At 41.6% G+C, this 17,250-nt stretch overlaps 1 protein-coding gene across 1 annotated transcript in view; it reads right to left on the bottom strand.

Annotated features, from left to right (window-relative positions):
* Positions 1 to 17,250, bottom strand: part of LOC140372578 (lysyl oxidase homolog 2A-like) — a 162,320-nt gene that overhangs the window by 88,404 nt on the left and 56,666 nt on the right. The window lies entirely within an intron of this gene.

Genomic DNA, 17,250 nt, shown 5'->3' with positions numbered 1-17,250 from the left:
ACTCTGAGCTGTGTCTTTAGAGCTTTATACACTCTGAGGTGTGTCTTTAGAGCTTAATACACTCTGAGGTGTGACTTTAGAGCTTTATACACTCTGAGGTGTGTCTTTAGAGCTTTATACAGACTGATGTGTGTCTTTAGAGCTTTATACACTCTGAGCTGTGTCTTTAGAGCTTTATAACACTCTGAGGTGTGTCTTTAGAGCTTTATACACTCTGAAGTGTGTCTTTAGAGCTTAATACACTCTGAGGTGTGACTTTAGAGCTTTATACACTCTGAGGTGAGTCTTTAGAGCTTTATACCACTCTGAGGTGTGTTTTTAGAGCTTTAAACACTCTGAGCTGTGTCTTTAGAGCTTTATACACTCTGAGGTGTGTCTTTAGAGCTTTATACACTCTGAGGTGTGTCTTTAGAGCTTTATACACTCTGAATTGTGTCTTTAGAGCTTTATAACACTCTGAGGTGTGTCTTTAGAGCTTTATACACTCTGAGCTGTGTCTTTAGAGCTTTATACACTCTGAGGTGTGTCTTTAGAGCTTTATACACTCTGAAGTGTGACTAGAGCTTTATACACTCTGAGGTGTGTCTTTAGAGCTTTATACACTCTGAGGTGTGACTTTAGAGCTTTATACACTCTGAGGTGTGTCTTTAGAGCTTTATACAGACTGATGTGTGTCTTTAGAGCTTTATACACTCTGAGCTGTGTCTTTAGAGCTTTATACACTCTGAGCTGTGTCTTTAGAGCTTTATACACTCTGAGGTGTGTCTTTAGAGCTTTATACACTCTGAGGTGTGACTTTAGAGCTTTATACACTCTGAGGTGTGTCTTTAGAGCTTTATACAGACTGATGTGTGTCTTTAGAGCTTTATACACTCTGAGCTGTGTCTTTAGAGCTTTATACACTCTGAGCTGTGTCTTTAGAGCTTTATACACTCTGAGCTGTGTCTTTAGAGCTTTATACATTCTGAGGTGTGTCTTTAGAGCTTTATGCCACTCTGAGGTGTGTCTTTAGAGCTTTATACCATTCTGAGGTGTGTCTTTAGAGTTTTATACCACTCTGAGGTGTGTCTTAAGAGCTTTATACACTCTGAGGTGTCTTTAGAGCTTTATACCATTCTGAGGTGTGTATTTAGAGCTTTATAACACTCTGAGGGGTGTCTTTAGAGCTTTATACAGTCTGAGGTGTGTCTTTAGAGCTTTATTCCACTCTGATGTGTGTCTTTAGAGCTTTATACCACTCTGAGGTGTGTCTTTAGAGTTTTATACCGCTCTGAGGTGTGTCTTTAGAGTTTTATACCACTCTGATGTGTGTCTTAAGAGCTTTATACAATCTGAGGTGTGTCTTTAGAGCTTTTTTTACCATTCTGAGGTGTCTTTAGAGCTTTATGCCACTCTGAGGTGTGTCTTTAGAGCTTTATACCACTCTGAGGTGTGTCTTTAGAGCTTTATACACTCTGAGGTGTGTCTTTACAGCTTTATACACTCTGAGGTGTGACTTTAGAGCTTTATACACTCTGAGGTGTGTCTTTAAAGCTTTATACCATTCTGAGGTGTGTCTTTAGAGCTTTATAACGCTCTGAGGTGAGTCTTTAGAGCTTTATACCACTCTGAGGTGTATCTTTAGAGCTTTATACACTCTGAAGTGTGTCTTTAGAGCTTTATACCACTCTGAGGTGTGTCTTTAGAGCTTTATACACTCTGAGCTGTGTGTTTAGAGCTTTATACACTCTGAGCTGTGTCTTTAGAGCTTTATACCACTCTGAGGTGTGTCTTTAGAGGTTTATACCACTCTGAGGTGTGTCTTTAGAGCTTTATACCATTCTGACGTGTGTCTTTAGAGCTTTATACACTCTGAGGTGTGTCTTTAGAGCTTTATACACTCTGAGGTGTGTCTTTAGAGGTTTATACCACTCTGAGGTGTGTATTTAGAGCTTTATACACTCTGAGGTGTGACTTTAGAGCTTTATACACTCTGAGGTGTGTCTTTAGAGCTTTATACACTCTGAAGTGTGTCTTTAGAGCTTTATACAATCTGAGGTGTGTCTTTAGAGCTTTATACCACTCTGAGGTGTGTCTTTAGAGCTTTTTTTTCCATTCTGAGGTGTCTTTAGAGCTTTATACACTCTGAGGTGTGTCTTTAGAGCTTTATACACTCTGAGGTGTGTCTTTAGAGCTTTATACACTCTGAGGTGTGTGTTTAGAGCTTTATACACTCTGAGGTGTGTCTTTAAAGCTTTATACACTCTGAAGTGTGTCTTTAGAGCTTTATAACACTCTGAGGTGTGTCTTTAGAGCTTTATACCATTCTGAGGTGTGTCTTTAGAGCTTTATACACTCTGAATTGTGTCTTTAGAGCTTTATAACACTCTGAGGTGTGTCTTTAGAGCTTTATACACTCTGAGCTGTGTCTTTAGAGCTTTATACACTCTGAGGTGTGTCTTTAGAGCTTTATACACTCTGAGGTGTGTCTTTAGAGCTTTATACACTCTGAGCTGTGTCTTTAGAGCTTTATACACTCTGAGCTGTGTCTTTAGAGCTTTATACACTCTGAGGTGTGTCTTTAGAGCTTTATACACTCTGAAGTGTGACTAGAGCTTTATACACTCTGAGGTGTGTCTTTAGAGCTTAATACACTCTGAGGTGTGACTTTAGAGCTTTATACCACTCTGAGGTGTGTTTTTAGAGCTGTATACACTCTGAATTGTGTCTTTAGAGCTTTATAACACTCTGAGGTGTGTCTTTAGAGCTTTATACACTCTGAGGTGTGTCTTTAGAGCTTTATACACTCTGAAGTGTGACTAGAGCTTTATACACTCTGAGGTGTGTCTTTAGAGCTTAATACACTCTGAGGTGTGTCTTTAGAGCTTTATACAGACTGATGTGTGTCTTTAGAGCTTTATACACTCTGAGCTGTGTCTTTAGAGCTTTATACACTCTGAGCTGTGTCTTTAGAGCTTTATACACTCTGAGGTGTGTCTTTAGAGGTTTATACAGCTCTGAGGTGTGTCTTTAGAGCTTTATACCATTCTGAGGTGTGTCTTTAGAGCTTTATACACTCTGAGGTGTGTCTTTAGAGCTTTATACACTCTGAGGTGTCTTTAGAGCTTTATACCACTCTGAGGTGTGTCTTTAGAGCTTTATACCATTCTGAGGTGTGTTCTTTAGAGCTTTATAACACTCTGAGGGGTGTCTTTAGAGCTTTATACACTCTGAGGTGTGTCTTTAGAGCTTTATGCCATTCTGAGGTGTGTCTTTAGAGCTTTATACCACTCTGATGTGTGTCTTAAGAGCTTTATACAATCTGAGGTGTGTCTTTAGAGCTTTTTTTTACCATTCTGAGGTGTCTTTAGAGCTTTATACCACTCTGAGGTGTGTCTTTAGAGCTTTATACACTCTGAGGTGTGTCTTTACAGCTTTATACACTCTGAGGTGTGACTTTAGAGCTTTATACACTCTGAGGTGTGTCTTTAAAGCTTTATACCATTCTGAGGTGTGTCTTTAGAGCTTTATAACGCTCTGAGGTGAGTCTTTAGAGCTTTATACCACTCTGAGGTGTATCTTTAGAGCTTTATACACTCTGAAGTGTGTCTTTAGAGCTTTATACCACTCTGAGGTGTGTCTTTAGAGCTTTATACACTCTGAGCTGTGTGTTTAGAGCTTTATACACTCTGAGCTGTGTCTTTAGAGCTATATACCACTCTGAGGTGTGTCTTTAGAGGTTTATACCACTCTGAGGTGTGTCTTTAGAGCTTTATACCATTCTGACGCGTGTCTTTAGAGCTTTATACACTCTGAGGTGTGTCTTTAGAGCTTTATACACTCTGAGGTGTGTCTTTAGAGCTTTATACACTCTGAGGTGTGTCTTTAGAGCTTTATACACTCTGAGGTGTGTCTTTAGAGGTTTATACCACTCTGAGGTGTGTATTTAGAGCTTTATACACTCTGAGGTGTGACTTTAGAGCTTTATACACTCTGAAGTGTGTCTTTAGAGCTTTATACAATCTGAGGTGTGTCTTTAGAGCTTTATACCACTCTGAGGTGTGTCTTTAGAGCTTTTTTTTCCATTCTGAGGTGTCTTTAGAGCTTTATACACTCTGAGGTGTGTCTTTAGAGCTTTATACACTCTGAGGTGTGTCTTTAGAGCTTTATACACTCTGAGGTGTGTGTTTAGAGCTTTATACACTCTGAGGTGTGTCTTTAAAGCTTTATACACTCTGAAGTGTGTCTTTAGAGCTTTATAACACTCTGAGGTGTGTCTTTAGAGCTTTATACCACTCTGAGGTGTGTTTTTAGAGCTGTATACACTCTGAATTGTGTCTTTAGAGCTTTATACACTCTGAGGTGTGTCTTTAGAGCTTTATACACTCTGAGGTGTGTCTTTAAAGCTTTATACACTCTGAAGTGTGTCTTTAGAGCTTTATAACACTCTGAGGTGTGTCTTTAGAGCTTTATACACTCTGAGCTGTGTCTTTAGAGCTTTATACACTCTGAGGTGTGTCTTTAGAGCTTAATACACTCTGAGGTGTGTCTTTAGAGCTTAATACACTCTGAGGTGTGACTTTAGAGCTTTATACACTCTGAGGTGTGTCTTTAGAGCTTTATACACTCTGAGCTGTGTCTTTAGAGCTTTATACACTCTGAGGTGTGTCTTTAGAGCTTTATGCCACTCTGAGGTGTGTCTTTAGAGCTTTATACCATTCTGAGGTGTGTCTTTAGAGCTTTATACACTCTGAGGTGTGTCTTTAGAGCTTTATACACTCTGAGGTGTCTTTAGAGCTTTATACCACTCTGAGGTGTGTCTTTAGAGCTTTATACCACTCTGATGTGTGTCTTAAGAGCTTTATGCCATTCTGAGGTGTGTCTTTAGAGCTTTATACAATCTGAGGTGTGTCTTTAGAGTTTTATACACTCTGAAGTGTGTCTTTAGAGCTTTTTACCACTCTGAGGTGTTTTTTAGAGCTTTATACCACTCTGAAGTGTTTCTTTAGAGCTTTATACCATTCTGAGGTGTGTCTTTAGAGCTTTTTACCATTCTGAGGTGTGTCTTTAGAGCTTTATATCCTCTGAGGTGTGTCTTTAGAGCTTTAAACCACTCTGAGGTGTGTCTTTAGAGCTTTATACCACTCTGAGGTGTGTCTTTAGAGCTTTATACCACTCTGAGTTGTGTCTTTAGAGCTTTATACCATTCTAAGGTGTGTCTTTAGAGCTTTATATCACTCTGAGGTGTGTCTTTAGAGCTTTATACCACTCTGAGGTGTGTCTTTAGAGCTTTATACAATCTGAGGTGTGTCTTTAGAGTTTTATACCGCTCTGAGGTGTGTCTTTAGAGCTTTATACCGCTCTGAGGTGTGTTCTTTAGAGCTTTATAACACTCTGAGGGGTGTCTTTAGAGCTTTATACACTCTGAGGTGTGTCTTTAGAGCTTTATACCATTCTGAGGTGTGTCTTTAGAGCTTTTTACCATTCTGAGGTGTGTCTTTAGAGCTTTATATCCTCTGAGGTGTGTCTTTAGAGCTTTAAACCACTCTGAGGTGTGTCTTTAGAGCTTTATACCACTCTGAGGTGTGTCTTTAGAGCTTTATACCACTCTGAGTTGTGTCTTTAGAGCTTTATACCATTCTAAGGTGTGTCTTTAGAGCTTTATATCACTCTGAGGTGTGTCTTTAGAGCTTTATACCACTCTGAGGTGTGTCTTTAGAGCTTTATACAATCTGAGGTGTGTCTTTAGAGTTTTATACCGCTCTGAGGTGTGTCTTTAGAGCTTTATACCGCTCTGAGGTGTGTTCTTTAGAGCTTTATAACACTCTGAGGGGTGTCTTTAGAGCTTTATACACTCTGAGGTGTGTCTTTAGAGCTTTATACCATTCTGAGGTGTGTCTTTAGAGTTTTATACCACTCTGAGGTGTGTCTTAAGAGCTTTATACAATCTGAGGTCTGTCTTTAGAGCTTTATACACTCTGAGGTGTGTCTTTAGAGCTTTTTTTACCATTCTGAGGTGTCTTTAGAGCTTTATGCCACTCTGAGGTGTGTCTTTAGAGCTTTATACCACTCTGGGGTGTGTCTTTAGAGCTTTATACCACTCTGAGGTGTGTCTTTAGAACTTTATGCAACTCTGAGGTGTGTCTTTAGAGCTTTATACCACTCTGAGGTGTGTCTATAGAGCTTTATACCACTCTGAGGTGTGTCTTTAGAGCTTTATACCACTCTGAGGTGTGTTCTTTAGAGCTTTATACACTCTGAGCTGTGTCTTTAGAGCTTTATACCATTCTGAGGTGTGTCTTTAGAGCTTTATACACTCTGAGGTGTGTCTTTAGAGCTTTATAGACTCTGAGGTGTGTCTTTAGAGCTTTATAGACTCTGAGGTGTGTCTTTAGAGCTTTATACACTCTGAGGTGTGTCTTTAGAGGTTTATAGACTCTCAGGTGTGTCTTTAGAGCTTAATACACTCTGAGCTGTGTCTTTAGAGCTTTATACACTCTGAGGTGTGTCTTTAGAGCTTTATACACTCTGAGGTGTGACTTTAGAGCTTTATACACTCTGAGCTGTGTCTTTAGAGCTTTATAACGCTCTGAGGTGAGTCTTTAGAGCTTTATACCACTCTGAGGTGTGTCTTTAGAGCTTTATACACTCTGAGGTGTGTCTTTAGAGCTTTATACACTCTGAGGTGTGTCTTTAGAGCTTTATACACTCTGAGGTGTGTCTTTAGAGCTTTATACCACTCTGAGGTGTGTCTTTAGAGCTTTATACCACTCTGAGGTGTGTCTTTAGAGCTTTATACACTCTGAGGTGTGTCTTTAGAGCTTTATACACTCTGAGGTGTGTCTTTAGAGCTTTATACACTCTGAGGTGTGTCTTTAGAGCTTTATACACTCTGAGCTGTGTCTTTAGAGCTTTATACCACTCTGAGGTGTGTCTTTAGAGCTTTATACCACTCTGAGGTGTGTCTTTAGAGCTTTATACACTCTGAGGTGTGTCTTTAGAGCTTTATACACTCTGAGGTGTGTCTTTAGAGCTTTATACACTCTGAGGTGTGTCTTTAGAGCTTTATACACTCTGAGGTGTGTCTTTAGAGCTTTATACACTCTGAGGTGTGTCTTTAGAGGTTTATACCACTCTGAGGTGTGTCTTTAGAGCTTTATACACTCTGAGCTGCGTGTTTAGAGCTTTATACACTCTGAAGTGTGTCTTTAGAGCTTTATACCACTCTGAGGTGTGTCTTTAGAGCTTTTTTTCCATTCTGAGGTGTCTTTAGAGCTTTATACACTCTGAGGTGTGTCTTTAGAGCTTCATACACTCTGAGGTGTGTCTTTAGAGCTTTATACACTCTGAGGTGTGTGTTTAGAGCTTTATACACTCTGAGGTGTGTCTTTAGAGCTTCATACACTCTGAGGTGTGTCTTTAGAGCTTTATACACTCTGAAGTGTGTCTTTAGAGCTTTATAACACTCTGAGGTGTGTCTTTAGAGCTTTATAACACTCTGAGGTGTGTCTTTAGAGCTTTATACCACTCTGAGGTGTGTTTTTAGAGCTGTATATACTCTGAATTGTGTCTTTAGAGCTTTATAACACTCTGAGGTGTGTCTTTAGAGCTTTATACACTCTGAGCTGTGTCTTTAGAGCTTTATACCACTCTGAGGTGTGTTTTTAGAGCTGTATATACTCTGAATTGTGTCTTTAGAGCTTTATACACTCTGAGGTGTGTCTTTAGAGCTTAATACACTCTGAGGTGTGACTTTAGAGCTTTATACACTCTGAGGTGTGTCTTTAGAGCTTTATAACACTCTGATGTGTGTCTTTAGAGCTTTATACACTCTGAGCTGTGTCTTTAGAGCTTTATACACTCTGAGGTGTCTTTAGAGCTTTATACCACTCTGAGGTGTGTCTTTAGAGCTTTATACCATTCTGAGGTGTGTCTTTAGAGCTTTATACACTCTGAGGTGTGTCTTTAGAGCTTTATACACTCTGAGGTGTCTTTAGAGCTTTATACCACTCTGAGGTGTGTCTTTAGAGCTTTATACCATTCTGAGGTGTGTCTTTAGAGCTTTATACCGCTCTGAGGTGTTTTCTTTAGAGCTTTATACCACTCTGAGGTGTGTCTTTAGAGCTTTATTCCACTCTGAGGTGTGTCTTTAGAGGTTTATACCACTCTGAGGTGTGTCTTTAGAGTTTTATACCGCTCTGAGGTGTGTTCTTTAGAGCTTTATAACACTCTGAGGGGTGTCTTTAGAGCTTTATGCCATTCTGAGGTGTGTCTTTAGAGCTTTATACCACTCTGATGTGTGTCTTTAGAGTTTTATACACTCTGAAGTGTGTCTTTAGAGCTTTTTACCACTCCGAGGTGTTTTTTTAGAGCTTTATACCACTCTGAAGTGTTTCTTTAGAGCTTTAAACCATTCTGAGGTGTGTCTTTAGAGCTTTTTACCACTCTGACGTGTTTCTTTAGAGCTTCATACCATTCTGAGGTGTGTCTTTAGAGCTTTATATCCTCTGAGGTGTGTCTTTAGAGCTTTAAACCACTCTGAGGTGTGTCTTTAGAGCTTTATACACTCTGAGGTGTGTCTTTAGAGCTTTATACACTCTGAGGTGTGACTTTAGAGCTTTATACACTCTGAGCTGTGTCTTTAGAGCTTTATACACTCTGAGGTGTGTCTTTAGTGCTTTATACACTCTGAGGTGTGTCTTTAGAGCTTTATACACTCTGAGGTGTGTCTTTAAAGCTTTATACCATTCTGAGGTGTGTCTTTAGAGCTTTATAACGCTCTGAGGTGAGTCTTTAGAGCTTTATACCACTCTGAGGTGTGTCTTTAGAGCTTTATACACTCTGAGGTGTGTCTTTAGAGCTTTATACACTCTGAGGTGTGTCTTTAGAGCTTTATACACTCTGAGGTGTGTCTTTAGAGCTTTATACCACTCTGAGGTGTGTCTTTAGAGCTTTATAACGCTCTGAGGTGAGTCTTTAGAGCTTTATACCACTCTGAGGTGTGTCTTTAGAGCTTTATACACTCTGAGGTGTGTCTTTAGAGCTTTATACACTCTGAGGTGTGTCTTTAGAGCTTTATACACTCTGAGGTGTGTCTTTAGAGGTTTATACCACTCTGAGGTGTGTATTTAGAGCTTTATACACTCTGAGGTGTGATTTTAGAGCTTTATACACTCTGAGGTGTGTCTTTAGAGCTTTATACACTCTGAAGTGTGTCTTTAGAGCTTTATACCACTCTGAGGTGTGTCTTTAGAGCTTTTTTTTCCATTCTGAGGTGTCTTTAGAGCTTTATACACTCTGAGGTGTGTCTTTAGAGCTTTATACACTCTGAGGTGTGTCTTTAGAGCTTTATACACTCTGAGGTGTGTCTTTAAAGCTTTATACACTCTGAAGTGTGTCTTTAGAGCTTTATAACACTCTGAGGTGTGTCTTTAGAGCTTTAAAACACTCTGAGGTGTGTCTTTAGAGCTTTATACCACTCTGAGGTGTGTTTTTAGAGCTGTATACACTCTGAATTGTGTCTTTAGAGCTTTATAACACTCTGAGGTGTGTCTTTAGAGCTTTATACACTCTGAGCTGTGTCTTTAGAGCTTTATACACTCTGAGGTGTGTCTTTAGAGCTTTACACACTCTGAGGTGTGTCTTTAGAGCTTTATACACTCTGAGCTGTGTATTTAGAGCTTTATACACTCTGAGGTGTGTCTTTAGAGCTTTATACACTCTGAGGTGTTTTCTTTAGAGCTTTATACCACTCTGAGGTGTGTCTTTAGAGCTTTATTCCACTCTGAGGTGTGTCTTTAGAGGTTTATACCACTCTGAGGTGTGTCTTTAGAGTTTTATACCGCTCTGAGGTGTGTTCTTTAGAGCTTTATAACACTCTGAGGGGTGTCTTTAGAGCTTTATGCCATTCTGAGGTGTGTCTTTAGAGCTTTATACCACTCTGATGTGTGTCTTTAGAGTTTTATACACTCTGAAGTGTGTCTTTAGAGCTTTTTACCACTCCGAGGTGTTTTTTTAGAGCTTTATACCACTCTGAAGTGTGTCTTTAGAGCTTTTTACCACTCTGACGTGTTTCTTTAGAGCTTCATACCATTCTGAGGTGTGTCTTTAGAGCTTTATATCCTCTGAGGTGTGTCTTTAGAGCTTTAAACCACTCTGAGGTGTGTCTTTAGAGCTTTATACACTCTGAGGTGTGTCTTTAGAGCTTTATACACTCTGAGGTGTGACTTTAGAGCTTTATACACTCTGAGCTGTGTCTTTAGAGCTTTATACACTCTGAGGTGTGTCTTTAGTGCTTTATACACTCTGAGGTGTGTCTTTAGAGCTTTATACACTCTGAGGTGTGTCTTTAAAGCTTTATACCATTCTGAGGTGTGTCTTTAGAGCTTTATAACGCTCTGAGGTGAGTCTTTAGAGCTTTATACCACTCTGAGGTGTGTCTTTAGAGCTTTATACACTCTGAGGTGTGTCTTTAGAGCTTTATACACTCTGAGGTGTGTCTTTAGAGCTTTATACACTCTGAGGTGTGTCTTTAGAGCTTTATACCACTCTGAGGTGTGTCTTTAGAGCTTTATAACGCTCTGAGGTGAGTCTTTAGAGCTTTATACCACTCTGAGGTGTGTCTTTAGAGCTTTATACACTCTGAGGTGTGTCTTTAGAGCTTTATACACTCTGAGGTGTGTCTTTAGAGCTTTATACACTCTGAGGTGTGTCTTTAGAGGTTTATACCACTCTGAGGTGTGTATTTAGAGCTTTATACACTCTGAGGTGTGATTTTAGAGCTTTATACACTCTGAGGTGTGTCTTTAGAGCTTTATACACTCTGAAGTGTGTCTTTAGAGCTTTATACCACTCTGAGGTGTGTCTTTAGAGCTTTTTTTTCCATTCTGAGGTGTCTTTAGAGCTTTATACACTCTGAGGTGTGTCTTTAGAGCTTTATACACTCTGAGGTGTGTCTTTAGAGCTTTATACACTCTGAGGTGTGTCTTTAAAGCTTTATACACTCTGAAGTGTGTCTTTAGAGCTTTATAACACTCTGAGGTGTGTCTTTAGAGCTTTAAAACACTCTGAGGTGTGTCTTTAGAGCTTTATACCACTCTGAGGTGTGTTTTTAGAGCTGTATACACTCTGAATTGTGTCTTTAGAGCTTTATAACACTCTGAGGTGTGTCTTTAGAGCTTTATACACTCTGAGCTGTGTCTTTAGAGCTTTATACACTCTGAGGTGTGTCTTTAGAGCTTTACACACTCTGAGGTGTGTCTTTAGAGCTTTATACACTCTGAGCTGTGTATTTAGAGCTTTATACACTCTGAGGTGTGTCTTTAGAGCTTTATACACTCTAAGGTGTGACTTTAGAGCTTTATACACTCTGAGATGTGTCTTTAGAGCTTTATACACTCTGAGGTGTGTCATTAGAGCCTAATACCACTCTGAGGTGTGTCGTTAGACCTTTTTTTTACCATCCTGAGGTATCTTTAGAGTTTTATACCACTCTGAGGTGTGTCTTTAGAGCTTTATACCATTCTGAGGTTTGCCTTTAGAGCTTTATACCACTCTGAGGTGTGTGTTTAGAGCTTTATACAATCTGAGGTGTGTCTTTAGAGTTTTATACCGCTCGGAGGTGTGTCTTTAGAGTTTTATACCGCTCTGAGGTGTGTTCTTTAGAGCTTTATAACACTCTGAGGGGTGTCTTTAGAGCTTTATACACTCTGAGGTGTGTCTTTAGAGCTTTATACCATTCTGAGGTGTGTCTTTAGAGTTTTATACCACTCTGAGGTGTGTCTTTAGAGCTGTATACACTCTGAATTGTGTCTTTAGAGCTTTATAACACTCTGAGGTGTGTCTTTAGAGCTTTATACACTCTGAGCTGTGTCTTTAGAGCTTTATACACTCTGAGGTGTGTCTTTAGAGCTTTATACACTCTGAAGTGTGTCTTTAGAGCTTTATACCACTCTGACGTGTGTCTTTAGAGCTTTATACACTCTGAGCTGTGTCTTTAGAGCTTTATACACTCTAAGGTGTGACTTTAGAGCTTTATACACTCTGAGATGTGTCTTTAGAGCTTTATACACTCTGAGGTGTGTCTTTAGAGCTTTATACCATTCTGAGGTGTGTCTTTAGAGCTTTATACACTCTGAGGTGTGTCTTTAGAGCTTTATACACTCTGATGTGTCTTTAGAGCTTTATACCACTCTGAGGTGTGTCTTTAGAGCTTTATACACTCTGAGGTGTGACTAGAGCTTTATACACTCTGAGGTGTGACTTTAGAGCTTTATACACTCTGAGGTTTGTCTTTAGAGCTTTATACAATCTGAGGTGTGTCTTTAGAGGTTTATACAGCTCTGAGGTGTGTCTTTAGAGCTTTATACACTCTGAGGTGTGTCTTTAGAGCTTTATACACTCTGAGGTGTGTCTTTAGAGCTTTATACCACTCTGAGGTGTGTCTTTAGAGCTTTATACCGCTCTGAGGTGTGTTCTTTAGAGCTTTATAACACTCTGAGGGGTGTCTTTAGAGCTTTATACACTCTGAGGTGTGTCTTTAGAACTTTATGCCACTCTGATGTGTGTCTTTAGAGCTTTATACCACTCTGAGGTGTGTCTTTAGAGTTTTATACCGCTCTGAGGTGTGTCTTTAGAGTTTTATACAATCTGAGGTGTGTCTTTAGAGTTTTATATCACTCTGAGGTGTGTCTTTAGAGCTTTATATCACTCTGAGGTGTGTCTTTAGAGCTTTATACACTCTGAGGTGTGTCTTTAGAGCTTTATACAATCTGAGGTGTGTCTTTAGAGTTTTATACACTCTGAAGTGTGTCTTTAGAGCTTTTTACCACTCTGAAGTGTTTCTTTAGAGCTTTATACCATTCTGAGGTGTGTCTTTAGAGCTTTTTACCACTCTGACGTGTTTCTTTAGAGCTTCATACCATTCTGAGGTGTGTCTTTAGAGCTTTATACCATTCTAAGGTGTGTCTTTAGAGCTTTATATCACTCTGAGGTGTGTCTTTAGAGCTTTATACCACTCTGAGGTGTGTCTTTAGAGCTTTATACAATCTGAGGTGTGTCTTTAGAGTTTTATACCATTCTAAGGTGTGTCTTTAGAGCTTTATACCATTCTAAGGTGTGTCTTTAGAGCTTTATATCACTCTGAGGTGTGTCTTTAGAGCTTTATACAATCTGAGGTGTGTCTTTAGAGTTTTATACCGCTCTGAGGTGTGTCTTTAGAGTTTTATACCATTCTGAGGTTTGTCTTTAGAGCTTTATACCACTCTGAGGTGTGTCTTTAGAGCTTTATACCACTCTGAGTTGTGTCTTTAGAGCTTTATACCATTCTAAGGTGTGTCTTTAGAGCTTTATATCACTCTGAGGTGTGTCTTTAGAGCTTTATACCACTCTGAGGTGTGTCTTTAGAGCTTTATACCGCTCTGAGGTGTGTCTTTAGAGTTTTATACCATTCTGAGGTGTGTCTTTAGAGCTTTATACCACTCTGAGGTGTGTCTTTAGAGCTTTATACCACTCTGAGTTGTGTCTTTAGAGCTTTATACCATTCTAAGGTGTGTCTTTAGAGCTTTATATCACTCTGAGGTGTGTCTTTAGAGCTTTATACCACTCTGAGGTGTGTCTTTAGAGCTTTATACAATCTGAGGTGTGTCTTTAGAGTTTTATACCGCTCTGAGGTGTGTCTTTAGAGTTTTATACCGCTCTGAGGTTTGTCTTTAGAGCTTCATACCATTCTGAGGTGTGTCTTTAGAGCTTTATATCCTCTGAGGTGTGTCTTTAGAGCTTTAAACCACTCTGAGGTGTGTCTTTAGAGCTTTATACCACTCTGAGGTGTGTCTTTAGAGCTTTATACCACTCTGAGTTGTGTCTTTAGAGCTTTATACCATTCTAAGGTGTGTCTTTAGAGCTTTATACCACTCTGAGGTGTGTCTTTAGAGCTTTATACAATCTGAGGTGTGTCTTTAGAGTTTTATACCGCTCTGAGGTGTGTCTTTAGAGTTTTATACCATTCTGAGGTTTGTCTTTAGAGCTTTATACCACTCTGAGGTGTGTCTTTAGAGCTTTATACAATCTGAGGTGTGTCTTTAGAGTTTTATACCGCTCGGAGGTGTGTCTTTAGAGCTTTATACCGCTCTGAGGTGTGTTCTTTAGAGCTTTATACCACTCTGAGGTGTGTCTTTAGAGCTTTATACACTCTGAGGTGTGTCTTTAGAGCTTTATACCATTCTGAGGTGTGTCTTTAGAGCTTTATACCACTCTGAGGTGTGTCTTTAGAGCTTTATACCACTCTGAGGTGTGTCTTTAGAACTTTATAACACTCTGAGGTGTGTCTTTAGAGCTTTATACCACTCTGAGGTGTGTCTTTAGAGCTTTATAACACTCTGAGGTCTGTCTTTAGAGCTTTATATCACTCTGAGGTGTGTCTTTAGAGCTTTATACCACTCTGAGGTGTGTCTTTAGAGCTTTATACAATCTGAGGTTTGTCTTTAGAGCTTTATACCACTCTGAGGTGTGTCTTTAGAGCTTTATACAATCTGAGGTGTGTCTTTAGAGTTTTATACACTCTGAGGTGTGTCTTTAGAGCTTTATACACTCTGAGTTGTGTCTTTAGAACTTTATACCACTCTGAGGTGTGTCTTTAGAGCTTTCTACACTCTGAGGTGTGTCTTTAGAGCTTTCTACACTCTGAGGTGTGTCTTTAGAGCTTTATAACACTCTGAGGTGTGTCTTTAGAGCTTTATACCACTCTGAGGTGTGTCTTTAGAGCTTTATACCACTCTTGCCAACCGCCATAAAACAACAACAACAACAACAACAACTCTGAGGTGTGTCTTTAGAGCTTTATATCGCTCTGAGGTGTGTCTTTAGAGCTTTATACACTCTGAGGTGTGTCTTTAGAGCTTATAACGTTCTGAGGTGTGTCTTTAGAGCTTTATACCACGTGTATTTGGTCTTGTTTGGTTAAAATGACATTTTTCTTTCTGCCTGTTCTTTTCTTTATAATCGCTTTGTTCAGTGAAGATCTTTGTTACTTCCTGTGATGTCATTCATCTCACTCTTTGTCTTCATCATTTCCTGTTTCATTAGAGGATCTTTGTTTCCGACATGTTTAGCTTCAGCAGCTTTAGTTTAGTCTGTAAATCCTTTTGTTTTTTCTGCCTTTGTTTCTTTTTGGCGATAACAATAACTGGATGGGAGGAGCCTCCCAGAGAATGGGAGGAGCCTCCCAGAGAATGGGAGGAGCATCCCAGAGAATGGGAGGAGCATCCCAGAGAATGGGAGGAGCATCCCAGAGAATGGGCGGAGCATCCCATAGAATGGGAGGAGCATCCCAGAGAATGGGAGGAGCATCCCAGAGAATGGGAGGAGCATCCCAGAGAATGGGCGGAGCATCCCATAGAATGGGAGGAGCATCCCAGAGAATGGGCGGAGCATCTCAGAGAATGGGCGGAGCATCCCAGAGAATGGGCGGAGCATCCCAGAGAATGGGCGGAGACACTTCACATTGTCCTCTTCCTGTGTCACAAATGTTGAATACGGACAAATAAACCTGATGGATTCGACCACAGCTCCACAGACCTGACTGAGCTGGACGTCCTCTCACCTCCGGCCTGTAGGCCTTCTGTAGGCCTTCTGGGAGTGTTCTCACCTCCAGCCTGTAGGCCTTCTGTGGAGTGTTCTCACCTCCAGCCTGTAGGCCTTCAGCAGAGTGTTCTCACCTCCAGCCTGTAGGCCTTCAGCAGAGTGTTCTCACCTCCAGCCTGTAGGCCTTCTGTAGGCCTTCTGTGGAGTGTTCTCACCTCCAGCCTGTAGGCCTTCAGTGGAGTGTTCTCACCTCCAGCCTGTAGGCCTTCAGCAGAGTGTTCTCCCCTCCAGCCTGTAGGCCTTCTGTAGGCCTTCTGTGGAGTGTTCTCACCTCCAGCCTGTAGGCCTTCAGCAGAGTGTTCTCACCTCCAGCCTGTAGGCCTTCTGTAGGCCTTCTGTGGAGTGTTCTCACCTCCAGCCTGTAGGCCTTCAGTGGAGTGTTCTCACCTCCAGCCTGTAGGCCTTCAGCAGAGTGTTCTCACCTCCGGCCTGTAGGCCTTCTGTAGGCCTTCTGGGAGTGTTCTCACCTCCAGCCTGTAGGCCTTCTGTGGAGTGTTCTCACCTCCAGCCTGTAGGCCTTCAGCAGAGTGTTCTCACCTCCAGCCTGTAGGCCTTCTGTAGGCCTTCTGTGGAGTGTTCTCACCTCCAGCCTGTAGGCCTTCAGCAGAGTGTTCTCCCCTCCAGCCTGTAGGCCTTCTGTAGGCCTTCAGCAGAGTGTTCTCACCTCCAGCCTGTAGGCCTTCAGCAGAGTGTTCTCCCCTCCAGCCTGTAGGCCTTCTGTAGGCCTTCTGTGGAGTGTTCTCACCTCCAGCCTGTAGGCCTTCAGTGGAGTGTTCTCACCTCCAGCCTGTAGGCCTTCAGCAGAGTGTTCTCACCTCCAGCCTGTAGGCCTTCTGTAGGCCTTCTGTGGAGTGTTCTCACCTCCAGCCTGTAGGCCTTCAGCAGAGTGTTCTCACCTCCAGCCTGTAGGCCTTCAGCAGAGTGTTCTCCCCTCCAGCCTGTAGGCCTTCTGTAGGCCTTCTGTGGAGTGTTCTCACCTCCAGCCTGTAGGCCTTCAGTGGAGTGCTCTCACCTCCAGCCTGTAGGCCTTCAGTGGAGTGATCTCCCCTCCAGCCTGTAGGCCTTCTGTAGGCCTTCTGTGGAGTGTTCTCACCTCCAGCCTGTAGGCCTTCAGCAGAGTATGTTCTCACCTCCAGCCTGTAGGCCTTCAGCAGAGTGTTCTCACCTCCAGCCTGTAGGTCTTATGTAGGCCTTCAGCAGAGTGTTCTCACCTCCGGCCTGTAGGTCTTCAGCAGAGTGTTCTCACCTCCAGCCTGTAGGTCTTATGTAGGCCTTCAGCAGAGTGTTCTCACCTCCAGCCTGTAGGCCTTCTGTAGGCCTTCTGTGGAGTGTTCTCACCTCCAGCCTGTAGGCCTTCAGTGGAGTGTTCTCACCTCCAGCCTGTAGGCCTTCTGTAGGCCTTCTGTGGAGTGTTCTCACCTCCAGCCTGTAGGCCTTCAGCAGAGTGTTCTCACCTCCAGCCTGTAGGCCTTCAGCAGAGTGTTCTCCCCTCCAGCCTGTAGGCCTTCTGTAGGCCTTCTGTGGAGTGTTCTCACCTCCAGCCTGTAGGCCTTCAGTGGAGTGTTCTCACCTCCAGCCTGTAGGCCTTCAGTGGAGTGATCTCCCCTCCAGCCTGTAGGCCTTCTGTAGGCC

Source organism: Eucyclogobius newberryi, unplaced genomic scaffold (genome assembly GCF_026437365.1).
Source record: "Eucyclogobius newberryi isolate DKJ021-1_F unplaced genomic scaffold, fEucNew1.0.hap1 SCAF_26, whole genome shotgun sequence".
Lineage (NCBI taxonomy): Eukaryota > Metazoa > Chordata > Actinopteri > Gobiiformes > Gobiidae > Eucyclogobius > Eucyclogobius newberryi.
Note: the sequence above shows the minus strand (reverse complement) of the source record. Positions and strands in the feature narration are given on the sequence as shown.